Genomic DNA, 13,398 nt, shown 5'->3' on the forward strand with positions numbered 1-13,398 from the left:
TGGCAAATAAAACTCTGAATCTGAATCTAGTTTAGTAATGCTTTAGGTGTGAGATGATCCCTGATTTGACACTGACATTGTGCTAGTTGATTGATTGATTGAATAGTTTATTGATTTAAATGGATAACACATACAATTGAACAGGTATACATATGAGCCCACCATTTTACCAATAGGATTATAAAAAAAAAACACAATAAAGCCATAGGCTTGTTTCCATTGCGGTCCTTCATCATTGGTGTCCGTGGAGTTATGTACTGGTGTGTGGACGTGGGTGTTTGTAGTGTCTGTGTGTCAGGATGTGTGGTATAGAATACCATGATCATCAGTTTAGTAATACTTTAGGTATGAGATGATCATTGATTTGACACTGACATTACTATAATAAATGACATTTCTAATACTTTGGCGTGGTCAGGATGGGACATGTTGTGATATTCTAGAGAACACTAGATGGCGCTTGAATACTTCAATAAGACAAACCATGCCAATTGGATTGTCTTTGACAGCTTACCAATATGCACAGTTATTCCAAATGTTAGGTTTCTCTCTCATTGTAAAGTGTCCTTGCGTCTGAGAAAGGCGCTCCTCTATAAATCCAATCTATTATTATTATTATTATTATTATTATTATTATTATTATTATTATTATTATTATTATTATTATTATTATTATTATTATTATTATTATTATTATTATTATTATTATTATATGATATAACAGCTGTGGTTGTATTGGCAGGTTATTAAGAAAATACATTATAGATTATTTATTATACATAACTACTGAAACAACATGTAGCCTATTAGTGTGTTGTCTGTCTCTCAGTTTAAATTGATTTATATCTTTGGAACTTTGAGTAGCTATATATTTAGTGTAATTTGATTACTGACTTGGAAAAAAAACTACTCTGTTACGCTGCTGGCCAGTATGACCTACGCTACTACCGTAGTGTTTTTATACCTGTATCACTGTACATATTAATACTACAACTCTGTACATACATCTGATTAGCACTATTACTCAGTAGTACTAATTTATATATTTTATACGCAGTTTAATCACCTGTACATTGTATATTACTGTTGCACTTTACTGTTACATTTGGTTGGATGGCAGACTTATTTTCGTTGTACTGTACTTGCTGTATGATGACAATACATTTGAAACTATTCTCGAATCTAATCTTCACGGTAACTAAATCCTGTTCTCAGGGTTTTTACTGATGTAATGCAAACAACTGAGAGACCTCCTGCACACTGTCTCACTTACTGCTGAAATATGTATTGATTACAACGTTTTGGATAAACGTGGCAATCAATAAATATCCCAGCAGACCGAAACGTGATCATCAATAAATACCTCAGCAGACCGAAACGTGATCATCAATAAATACCTCAGCAGGAAGCGAGACAGCGTGCTGGAATTATGTCCATTGTTTTTGCACAAACAAGTATAATCAATGGTATAGAAGAAAGACTTGACTCAAGGCTTCACTAAGGGTTAGGTGTGAGTTAACTAAGGGTTAGGTGTGACTTAACTAAGGGTTAGGTGTGACTTAACTAAGGGTTAGGTGTGACTTAACTAAGGGTTAGTTTGTGACTTAACTAAGGGTTAGGTGTGACTTAACTAAGGGTTAGGTGTGACTTAACTAAGGGTTAAGTGTGACTTAACTAAGGGTTAGGTGTGGCTTAACTAAGGGTTAGTTTGTGACTTAACTAAGGGTTAGGTGTGACTTGACATCCTGTTCCCCCTCACAGACGTTATTAGGACAGTGACCTCTGTGCCTACTTTCTTTCACCGTTGATGATATGATTAAAGAACATGTATTATCTTGTATGTCACAGCAGTGCAATTGTTCCGTCCACTGTGTGCGTCCACTGTTCTTCCCTCCCCCGGACAGGGCACATTCCAGAATGAGGAGCTCGTCCAATGGCAGTTACGCTCTGTGCCTACACTACGTTGGCAACTTGGCATTATGTTATCATTATTATCATTGTCTTATGTATAAGTTAAGTAAGAAAAACCAGCTATTGACCTTTATAACTTGTGGGTAATGGCTATCTGCCCTATGTATGTTTAAGAGGAATTGTTAAATAGTACAGGAGACTGTGACTTTATAAACTGACTTTATAAAGGATTATAGGCCTACCTATTGGCTTTGGGGCCAGTGTGTGCACACAGCCCTCCCACTGTTTTTGTTTTATCAAGATATGATGATCACCCTGCTTCGCAGTAGCTCTCTCTTTTTTTGATCGCCTTTGACACTCCTCTTCAACCGACACTGAGATACACACGCCGCTGTAAAAGACTCCAGATAAAACCCACAGCTCGTACTGGAGGAGTAGGACAAACTTTGTCTTTGTCTTTAGACAAACACAGGAAGGAATAGTGATCAAACAATGACTTCAACCAGCTGCTGACTGAATCTAAGTAAGTCACTCAAAGTGAAAGTAAACTTCAGGGAGCATTCCAGAGGACGGAGTGTTACAGAGAGACAAAATGGCTTTGTCTCATTGTGAAGAGGATCTGTCTTGTTCCGTGTGCTGTGACATCTACAACATTCCTGTCGTATTGTCGTGTGGCCACAGCTTCTGTAAAGCCTGTCTGCAGGAATACTGGAGAGACAGAGAAGACAAGAACTGTCCACTTTGTAGGAAAAAATCTTCAAAGTCAAATCCTCCTCGTAACTCAATCTCTTCTGTCTGGATGATCTCCAGCCCATCTGTGTGGTGTGTCAGTCCTCAGGAAAACACAAGGGCCACAACTGCTGTCCCATAGATGAAGCTTCGGAGGACCACAAGAAGGAGCTCCAGGCTCCACTGAAGACCTTGCGTGACAAGCTAAAGGTCTTTAATGAAACCAAACAAACATGCGACCGCACAGCAGAACACTTAAAGGTCCAGACCCTGCACACAGAGAAGCAGATTAAGGAAGAGTTTAAGAAGCTTCACCAGTTTCTCCATGAGGAAGAGGAGGCCAGGGTAGCTGCACTGAAGGAGGAAGAGGAGCAGAAGAGTCAGCCGATGAAGGAGAGGTTTGAGGGGCTGAAGAGAGAGATGTCAACCCTTTCAGACACGATCAGAGTCGTAGAGCAGGAGATGAGAGCTAAAGACGTCTCCTTCCTGCAGAACTACAAGACCACACTGAACAGAGCTCAGTGCAACCTGCCTCATCCACAGCTGGTATCAGGAGCGCTGATATACGAGGCCAAACATCTGGGCAACCTGGCCTTCAGAGTCTTGGAGAAGATGAAGGAGAGGGTCAAGTTCACTCCTGTCACTCTGGACCCAAACACTGCACATCCCTGTCTCTCTATATCTGATGATCTGACCAGTGTGAGACGCACAGTCACAGAGGAGCAGCTCCCTGACAACCCAGAGAGGAACATGGCGTATAGCATTGTTCTGGGTTCTGAGAGCTTCAGCTCAGGAGAACACAGCTGGGAGGTGGAGGTGGGAGACCATCCTGACTGGGCTATAGGTGTAGCTAAAGAGTCATTTGACAACAAGAGAGAGGGGCTACAGGCATCACCACAACATGGTACCTGGGCTCTATGTTATAGCAGTGGTAAGTACTATAATGGTCTGGGTCAGACCTTCACAGTGAAGAGGAGCCTCCAGAGGATCAGAGTACAGCTGGACTATGACGGGGGGAAGCTGTCCTTCTACGACCCTGAATACATGACTCACATCTGCACTTATGAACCCACCTTCACTGAGAAACTCTACCCATTCTTCAATATAGGAGAGGCTGGTGATGCCAAACACCCTAATTTAAACATCTGCCAATCAGTGGTGTCTCTCTCTGTGATATAGTCATGACAGTGAGGTGTGTTTGTGTGTGTTTGTATAAAACCCGGATGCACACGGTAGCTGGCATAAAGCTAGATTAGATTAGCCAACCACATGCTAGTCATTTGAAGAAAAAAAATATATATAGAAGAAAAAATTTAGCTCGACTACATGTGTGTGTATGTGTATGAGAGGGAGAGAGACAGATAGAGAGACACACAGAGAGAGAGGGAGAGAGAGAGAGAGAGAGAGAGAGAGAGACACACATAGAGAGAGACACAGAGAGAGAGACACACATAGAGAGAGACACACAGAGAGAACGGGAGACAAAGAGACACACAGAAAGAGAGAAAGAGAGAGAGGGGAGAGTCTAGTTCACTCATCTTTTATTTTTTTTGCTTATCTGCATAATTTCACGTCATGCAGGAGGGACCTGCTTTGACATATAATACAACCGTTCTAAATAGTTCTATTGTAATTTGATTACAATACAATTTGATTTGGCAGCATGTAGGCTTCTGTTCTCTCTGTTTCTACATCTTTATTATAGTGGCAGGTATCCAGGCAGAATGCAGTATTCTGTTCGCTCCTCTGTTTGTACATCTTTGCTGCGTCGCATGTGAACTCATTCTAACCACAATAAGCCATATTTGTTTTGAATACTTACCCAAAAAAATTGCCTTTTCATTGTATCCTTTGTGCTAGTTTAGTAATGCTTTAGGTGTGAGATGATCATTGATTTGACACTGTGATAGTTTAGTAATGCTTTAGGTGTGAGATAATTGATTTGACATTGTGCTAGTTTAGTAATGCTTTAGGTGTGAGATGATCACTGATTTGACACTGACATGTACATGTCAAAATACTTCCCAAAGGTCAGTGAATACCACAACCACTACACCAGAGGAAGCTCAACAAATCATGTAAAACCCAGATTCGGCTCAAACAAGGGACTAAACACGTTTCGCAATTATGCCACAACAATGTGGAACGCCCTACCCAAAGCTGTAAAGGAATGTGAATCACTACCCACATTCAAAACCGCTCTTAAAGAGCACCTACGGGAGGCTGCAATTCGAAACTGGCCACCGTAAATGCCCAAAACCCCCACCACCTCCTAATAGACAGTCTCCTCCCCACCGAATGTATATATTCCTTCCCCGCCGTATGTATATTTCTCTCCCACCCACCCACCCCCTCCTAATGTACAGTCCCCTCCCCATCATATGTATATACTCTGTCAGGATCTAGGGGTAACAGTACTGTATATTTGAATACCGTTTATGTCACAAATGTATCAGTACTAAATACCTATATGTCCCTATGCCATAAATGTCATGTATGTTGTGTATGTCATAAATGTCTATATGAATTGAAAATGGGGGACCCTGATGGAAACAAGACAAACGTCTTTCTCAGGTCTGCATCCCCTTAACAATTGTATGTATTGAGCCGTACTGTATTGTACCCATTCTGCAATCTGTTAAATAAAGTTTTCATTCATTCATTCACATTGTGCTAGTTTAGTAATGCTTTAGGTGTGAGATGATCACTGATTTGACACTAACATTGTGGGGTACCACAACTTTTTGGGGACTAAACTATTTCTTTTATATATTAATGATATTTGCGATGTTTCAAAACTATTACAGTTTGTCTTGTTTGCTGATACAATTTTTTTTTGCTCTGGAAATAATTTAAAGGAACTAGCTGAATATATTGTGTATGAAATGACAAAGCTAAAAAAGAAATGGTTTGATGTAAATAAGCTATCACTGAATCTGAAAAAAAAAACGAAATTTATGATTTTTGGCAATCGAAAACGAGATGAAAATATAATATTGTCCATAGATGGAGTTGATATTGAGAGAGTCACTGAATTTAGTTTTCTTGGTGTAATTATGCATGATAAACGAACATGGAAATCTCACATAGCACATGTTAAAAAAAAGATGTCCAAGAGTATTTTTGTTATGAATAAAGTAAAGGATGTGTTAGAGTATGAGGCAATGAGAACACTCTACTGTTCACTCATCTCACCTTATCTTAGTTATTGTGTTGAAGTATGGGGGAATACTTACAGTATGGGACTAATATAAAACCATTATATAGTATAGAAGAGGGCTGTAAGAATCACATAGTGAATTATCGAGAACACAAACATATTATTTATTACATCTAGAATAATTAAAGTTTCAAACAGTTAATTATGTTTAGGGCAAGAAATAAGACACTGCCAGAAAAGTTACAAAATATTTTTCATTTAGAAAGTGAGTTTAGTAGGAGGAAATAAAATTTTAAACATCAGTTTGCACGTACCACACTTAAACACATGTGTCCTTCAGTTATTGGTGTAAAGTTGTGGAATTCTCTCCATAGCGAGCTTAAGGGATGTAATAGTGTTTGTCAATTAAAAAATTATTATAAAAAGAAAATATTTAGTCAGTATAAAATTCAAATGTGAATCTGAATAGTGAGATATTTTCTTTTCTTCTTTATTATTATTATTTAAAAAAAATCTTGTTTAATCTGTGGATTGTTTGTTTCTTTGTATATGGTATGAATTATTATTTTGTGTAAATTAGGTTGTACGCCGACCATCAAGTAATACTATAAGAATTATTATTCTTCCTGCTCCTTTTGCCCATGGTAGAACGGTATTTATGATTTTGTATGAACTGTATGATTGTATTGCTTCCATGTGGCAAATAAAACTCTGAATCTGAATCTGAATCTAGTTTAGTAATGCTTTAGGTGTGAGATTATCCCTCATTTGACACTGACATTGTGCTAGTTGATTTTTGATGATTTTTTTTTTTACTCGGCTACGGTAATGTGGAATGCCCTGCCAACATTCATAAAACTCCTGAACTCCCCTCTCGGATTTAAATCCACCATAAAACATGGCTCAGCAGCAACTCAAATTGGTCTTAATATGTTTTTTATCTCTTTTATCATAACTTGGCTTTTATTTCTTTTATCATGAGTTGCTTTTAAGGGGTTGCGGATTTTCTTTTAACATTAGTTGACTGTATGAGTTGTCAGGTTAGGTGTTTTTATACTAATTTTTAGGATGTGTCCTGTCTAGTGTACATGTCCATTTGTGTTTTGTGCCTTTTATGTTCCATGTATGGACCACAATGGAAACAAGCCTTGGCTTTATTGTGTTTTATCCATTTTTGACCAGCGTGTTGACACTGTTATTGTTTTGTCTTTTAAATGTTTGTCCTACGATTGTGTCAAAATAAAGTATTCAATCACAAATTAATTGATTGATTGAATAGTTTATTGATTTAAATGGATAACACATACAATTGAACAGGTATACATATCAGCCCACCATTTTACCAATAGGATTATAAAAAAAACACAATAAAGCCATAGGCTTGTTTCCATTGCGGTCCTTCATCATTGGTGTCCGTGGAGTTATGTACTGGTGTGTGGACGTGGGTGTTTGTAGTGTCTGTGTGTCAGGATATGTGGTATAGAAAACCATGATCATCAGTTTAGTAATGCTTTAGGTGTGAGATGATCATTGATTTGACAGACATTATGGGACATGTTGTGATATTCTAGACTAGAGAACACTAGATGGCGCTTGAATACTTCAATAAGACAAACCATGCCAATTGGATTGTCTTTGACAGTTTATGCACAGTTATTCCAAATGTTAGGTTTCTCTCTCATTGTAAAGTGTCCTTGAGTCTGAGACAGGCGCTCCTCTCTATAAATCCAATCTATTATTTTTTTGATCCACTTTTTCTCCTTATTTTTAAATTTTTTTCTCCCATCCCAATTTCGGGTTTCCAATTCTCCCCTCCCCTGTCTTGAAAGTTGCTTGCATATGCCTCCCACTGGTCGGTCGTAGGGAGGATATAAGCCTTGCATCACGTGTCCCCTCCGGTACACGAGGAGGCAGCCTGTCACATCTTTTCACCTGCCAGCGCGGACTCTCAGTGGCGAGGTGTAACGTGTGGGAGGCTCACACTACCCTCGCCATTTCCTGTCTCTGCGGTGCAGGCGTCCCCCAACCGACCTGTAGGAGTCGCTGTCCACAACGTCCAGATTACCACCCATCGACGTGCACCCGCTACCTCTGCCAATTGAGATAGTATGACGACAGGCCCAAGCCGGAGGCAATGCTGACACCCGGATTCGAGACCGGAGTCTCTTGCATTGATGACGAGCGCAATCTCCGCTGCGCCACCCAGCCGCCACAAATCCAATCTATTATTATTTTATTATTATTATTATAATATGATATAACAGGTGTGGTTGTATTGGCAGGTTATTAAGATAAATACATTTATAGATTATTATACATAACTACTGAAACAACATGTAGCCTGTAGCGTGCTGGAGTTATGTCCATTGTTTTTGCACAAACAAGTATAATCAATGGTATATGGAGAATTATCCAGCGCCTTTCCTACAGAGATATTATTATTATTATTATCATTATTATAGGGGCACTTATTATACAAGCATTATTTATCATCTGGTGCCACCTAGTGGGCGTTTACTGCAACTGTAGGACGCCAGGGGACTGATATATGAACAGGTGAGACTGAATCAGCGTCTGTGTGACGCACTATTTAAGAGACACTCTTGACCATAGGCTGTAAGGTGAAAAGCCCTGTGGGCGAACTCGGACTGGCCAACGGTACGTTGCATTGTATGCGCCGTTAATATCCGCATTTATCCTTTGATTCATATATCTAGTTACTAATTGATGCCGTTTATTTCCTTTCCTTTGTATAGGTAAATAATCTGACTACTGACCGATGCTAAATGCTACTGACTGTATCGACTCTGCTGGCTAAGTGCTACTACTACTGGCTAAGTGCTACTACTACTGGCTAAATGCTACTACTGCTGGCTAACTGCTAAACAAGTACTACTATCTACAGACTTAAGCTGCTACTGTCACGTTTTAGACTCAAACGTGAAAGTTGTAAACGATACTTAAAAATATAAGAGATGAAACACTTTTGAAGGTATTTATTATAAAAAGTTTAATATAAAAGTGAATTAGCAAGGTACAATTGAAATCTAAAGATTGTTACAACCGGCCGGTTGAGTATATAAAAGGAAGGATAAAAGTCAAGTCATTGTGCGTCAGTCCAGCAGTCTCGTCCGTCCAGTGCAGTCAGTCCAAGCAGAAGAAGTTAAAGAAGTGAAGTAGTCTCTTCTCTGTCAGGGTGTTTTATTGGTCCCCCAATCGACCAGTGTGGTTGTGGTGGTCGTCCTGCGTGCACGTTGTGTGTCTGTGTGTATTGGTCAGTCAGTATGTCCGCCGTGCATGAGTGCATGTAACGCACATTTACGTGTAAGTTTGTGCATGTGTGTCTCTATGATAACGATCTGTGATTAATGGAGACTGGACTATGTGACCACTGGATGACCTAGTCGTATATTATTCGGCTTGTGGCATCTTGTTAAATTATGTGATCCGGCTTATCTGGTGCCGGTGAGTGCAAGGGTGTGTGTGTGTGTGTGTGTGTGTGTGTGTAGGTGTGTGTGTGTGTGTGTGTGTGTGTGTGTGTGTGTGTGTGTGTGTGTGACAGTGAGAGTGAGTGAAGGGGGAGGGCTGTGCTGTGTAGTGGAATGTATCAGTGTGTCTCCTGCAGTATTATGGGAATCACTACGTGGAATTTAGTAATTATTTAACAGTCCCCCCTTTCCTAACGAAGTTAGGAATAAAAACGAAATAATAAGAAAAACCTTACAGCAAAAACCATCAAAAAACAATCAAACAATACATTTCCAAAACAAAAAACAACAAAACCACCGGCCGATTCAACATAATAATCCATCCGTCGCATAGCGCAAACCACGAGAGTATCATCACAATCATCAACTTCTCTACTGGTCTCATCAAACAGAGTCCTGCATGTGGCCAAAAAAAACCTCCCGAGACAAACCACGGCCTAGAAAGTACGGCCTATCAAAGAACACACGTGAATAATAACTTGCTTAAAACTATGACATAATTGGAGGATAAAAGGCTCACATCGTCCCATGTCCCGACATATGGTGACGGCCCTCGGCGCAGCTCACAGTCTCATCAGACTCACTGTGAGTCGTTAAACAGAACATAACAGGGTACAATAAAAACACCCTAAATCAAACAACAGCAATCCGTGGCTCCGCATATCAGCCCGGACCACAATCCAGCGGAAGAGGAGAACCAGCCCCACACAGCCCGGCGGGGGGGCCGTGGCCACAACCACAACCCCCTCACCAGAGCAAATGTGAACTTGGTCCGCCCCTGTCAAAACAATTGCATGAAAACAAAATGACACGGCAAAACAGGAAACAAATGATCTACACAATATCTACCGCTAAAGGACACAGGAATGGGGACCACTCTAATGTTCCCACCAACACCTAGCAAGAACAAGGCTGCGGATGAATCATAAACACACACCACAGACCTCAACCTCACTAAGCATGAACCCGTTAAAAGGCCAAAAAATATCAAACACTGAAGTCCAGGAAAAAACGTCCTTGATTCCAGCACATCCCTGGACACATTTCTAATCACAATGTTCAACGTACGGGATGACCAACACTAATCTAGTTGGGCTTGTGGAGTGTGACCACATACATTTTGGGGCCCAGAGGAGAGAGAGAATTTGGTGCGGTAGAGAGGTATGAGAGAGACGAGAGAGTAGGAGACAGAGTCCTATAATATGAGGCTTCTTCTCCCGGTACAGGCACAGGAGAGTCCATGTCATCCGGTGAGGAGAGACTAGGCACAGCTTCCTCCCATCTGGATATCACGACCTGGCAATACGTGGCAATGGACAGCTCCACTTCCTGCACAGTCAGTGGGGGATAAACGGGGGAGGAGGAGTAGAAGAAGGATGTCCTTCGAGACGACTGCCCCCCCGCCAGTAGAGTCTAGAGTCTTCAGACAGGAGGGATCGTAGGTGGGCAGATGACGGAACGGACCAGAGGGGAAGAGAGTGGAGCGAACCGTCTTCTTCTTCCCACTTCAATCGTCCACCTTTTAATTCTTGTGTCCGCCACAATGCATTTACTGGGCTTTGCCCCTCCAGGCTAACACATCAAACTAAAACCCCGTAATACGCCAATAACAACTATACAACCCAAGCCAGGAAACATATTTGAGGGTACACTACTAATTCGAACAGTCATCAAAATTCATTACCGTAACTTTATAGAGGAATAAAACCAAAAAAATTACCTAACAATAAACTGACGTCGATTTAACATTAACCAGGATCTGAAAAATATGGAAACGATGCATGACACTCTCGCACAATGTACACGATTGAAACACTATTTAAGACAGCCCAGACAGTTCAGCCTTATTTTGCACAATATCAATCATATTCCAAGACAGTCCAGTTTTAGTTCAGTCACATTTAGCATAACTTCAATCAATTTATACTCTCTCATCTATTATTCCAATATTCTTATTTCAATTAATTATTCCAATTCAGTAATTTATTGAGGTGTTGAGTCCAATTCAGTTCAATTTATTCAGTTGTTGAGTCCACTATTCAGTTGTTGAATCCCACAGTCTCAACACCAATCTCCAGCAGTCACCCCGCAGGCCATCAGGCAGAGAGCGCCGAACGACACTCCATCCTCGTCAGTCAGCCATCACCCCCAGAGGACACTGCATCATACCGAATCCAGGCCGAAGTCCTGTTGCCGGCCCCTCCCCCTCAATTCGGCCCCAGCCCTACATTTTCAGGCGACCATCGAGCGACAGCTCGTGATATCGTCCGGGGTTTCCAGAACCCACCTTAAGGCAGTTCCACCCCAAGATCAGTTCCGTCACCACCGGCAGAGGTATGGAGAGGAGAAGGGCCTCGGTACGGTTCTCAGCATGACCACAGCGTCCCCAAGGAAGCGGACGACAGCTGACCGTTCCCCCATCGCGTCCATGGTCGCTCAGCCACTCCCCAACCCGACAGCCCGCGGAAGAAACAAAGCACACAGAACACCACAGCTTACTCAACAACCACAAGCAGATTACAATTCATCTAGACACTCTCTATGAGAAAACCCATTGACTGAAACTCACACAAAATGCGTAAAGAACCACTCAACTTTCAGATTTCCAGTTCCGGCTCATCAGCGTCACCCTCCGTGCTCATCATCAGCGCCACAAATGAAAAATTAAAATAACAACAGGGGACAAAATTACAGTAGTCCAACGATTATACAGCAGTCCAATGAGTATACATCTAATGAGCATACAGTAGCCTAATAGTAGCCTAATAGTAGCCTAATGAGTATACAGTAGCATTCCAGCGTCCGACGGCCCCCAGAGGAGAGGAGAAAGAAAACCAAAAACAACAACAAAAAAACAACACCCTGTCCACAGAAACATGCAGTCGGGCCATCATCCAGTCGGATCATCATCATCCTCGGATGGCTCCATCATATCAGTAGAGTCCGGAGGCCCATGCAGACACAGGGGACCCCAGATGGACAGGAAAGAGACGGGCTCGAGGAGGAGAGACGGGCTCGAGGAGGAGAGCCGTCCGGCTTATCGGCATCCCCCCCCTCATTATCAGCGTCACAAATGAAGAAAGAATTCATTTCATTTCTTCATTCATTAAAAATAAAATAAAATAAAATAAAAAATAGGGGACAAAACTAAAAGACACAATTAAAAAGCCAAATTAAAAGACAAAATTCAACGACAAAACATGCTCAACACGCATCTACCAACAAAACTATGACAAACAACTACCACTCCACCATAACAAAACAAACAACAACAACTATTCCACACACATGCATTAGTTGCATCATAAACGCAGAACCATGCATCCATACAACAGACAGACATGCACTTAGTATCGTATTTAGGCAATCAAACATATTAGCGGCTATTCTCCCTGTCTGCTATTACTCCCCCTTAGGCCTAGGAGAGAGAGAACACGAGAGAGATTAATGGGGATCGCCCCCCTTGTGCTGAGCCGTCACATCTCTCAGCATACCTGATTCCCTGTGCCATCTCTTTCTCAAGGGGCACCCAAGATACCAAGTACCAGGCCTAGTACACAAAAAACAGCCTCGTGTCCCAGGTTCGGGGGGTGGGCAGGGACATTCCCTGAACCGATGACCAGGCATGCCACACGAGAAACAAGTTTCTGGCCCTGGCACCAGGTCGTTCCGGAATGGGGGGTAACCCTGCGGTCCATTACCCCGCCTTATCAGGGGCATCTGGACATCATTTAGCGTCACCTGAGTATCCGCATATAGTCGTGGCTGATTAGCAAATGGATCGGTTGTGCTAACCACAGGAGCCGACGGAGTACATGGGGGAACCGCCTTTGTTCTCCCCTCGATTTCCATAGTCAGTTTAACCTCCCCCAGAAAACAGGAGCAGTCAGCCAGGAATGTCTCGGCCTCCGCTAGTCCCTGTTTAGCTCTAGACTTAGCTTTGAACTCGAAGGATTTCGTCCCTCTCAAAACAGCGGTGGCCTTGGCTACTCTAGTGGCCGCCTGATTCGCGCACGCACTGAGTTCAACCTTTGCCGGTGCCGTTGCTGTCCAATGTCCTAAGACCCCTACCCTCTGCACCCTCCCAGCCCACTTTACAAATCTCGTACT

At 41.8% G+C, this 13,398-nt stretch overlaps 1 pseudogene across 1 annotated transcript; it reads left to right on the forward strand.

Annotated features, from left to right (window-relative positions):
• Positions 1-2,503: 2,503 nt before the first annotated feature.
• LOC311228460 (E3 ubiquitin-protein ligase TRIM35-like) lies at positions 2,504-3,819 on the forward strand (annotated as a pseudogene). Its single transcript has one exon. The product of its transcript is annotated as an E3 ubiquitin-protein ligase TRIM35-like (transcript).
• The last annotated feature ends 9,579 nt before the right edge of the window (positions 3,820-13,398 follow it).

This window comes from Notolepis coatsorum (assembly GCF_963971535.1).
Source record: "Notolepis coatsorum genome assembly, chromosome: 5".
In the NCBI taxonomy this organism is placed as follows: Eukaryota; Metazoa; Chordata; class Actinopteri; order Aulopiformes; family Paralepididae; genus Notolepis; species Notolepis coatsorum.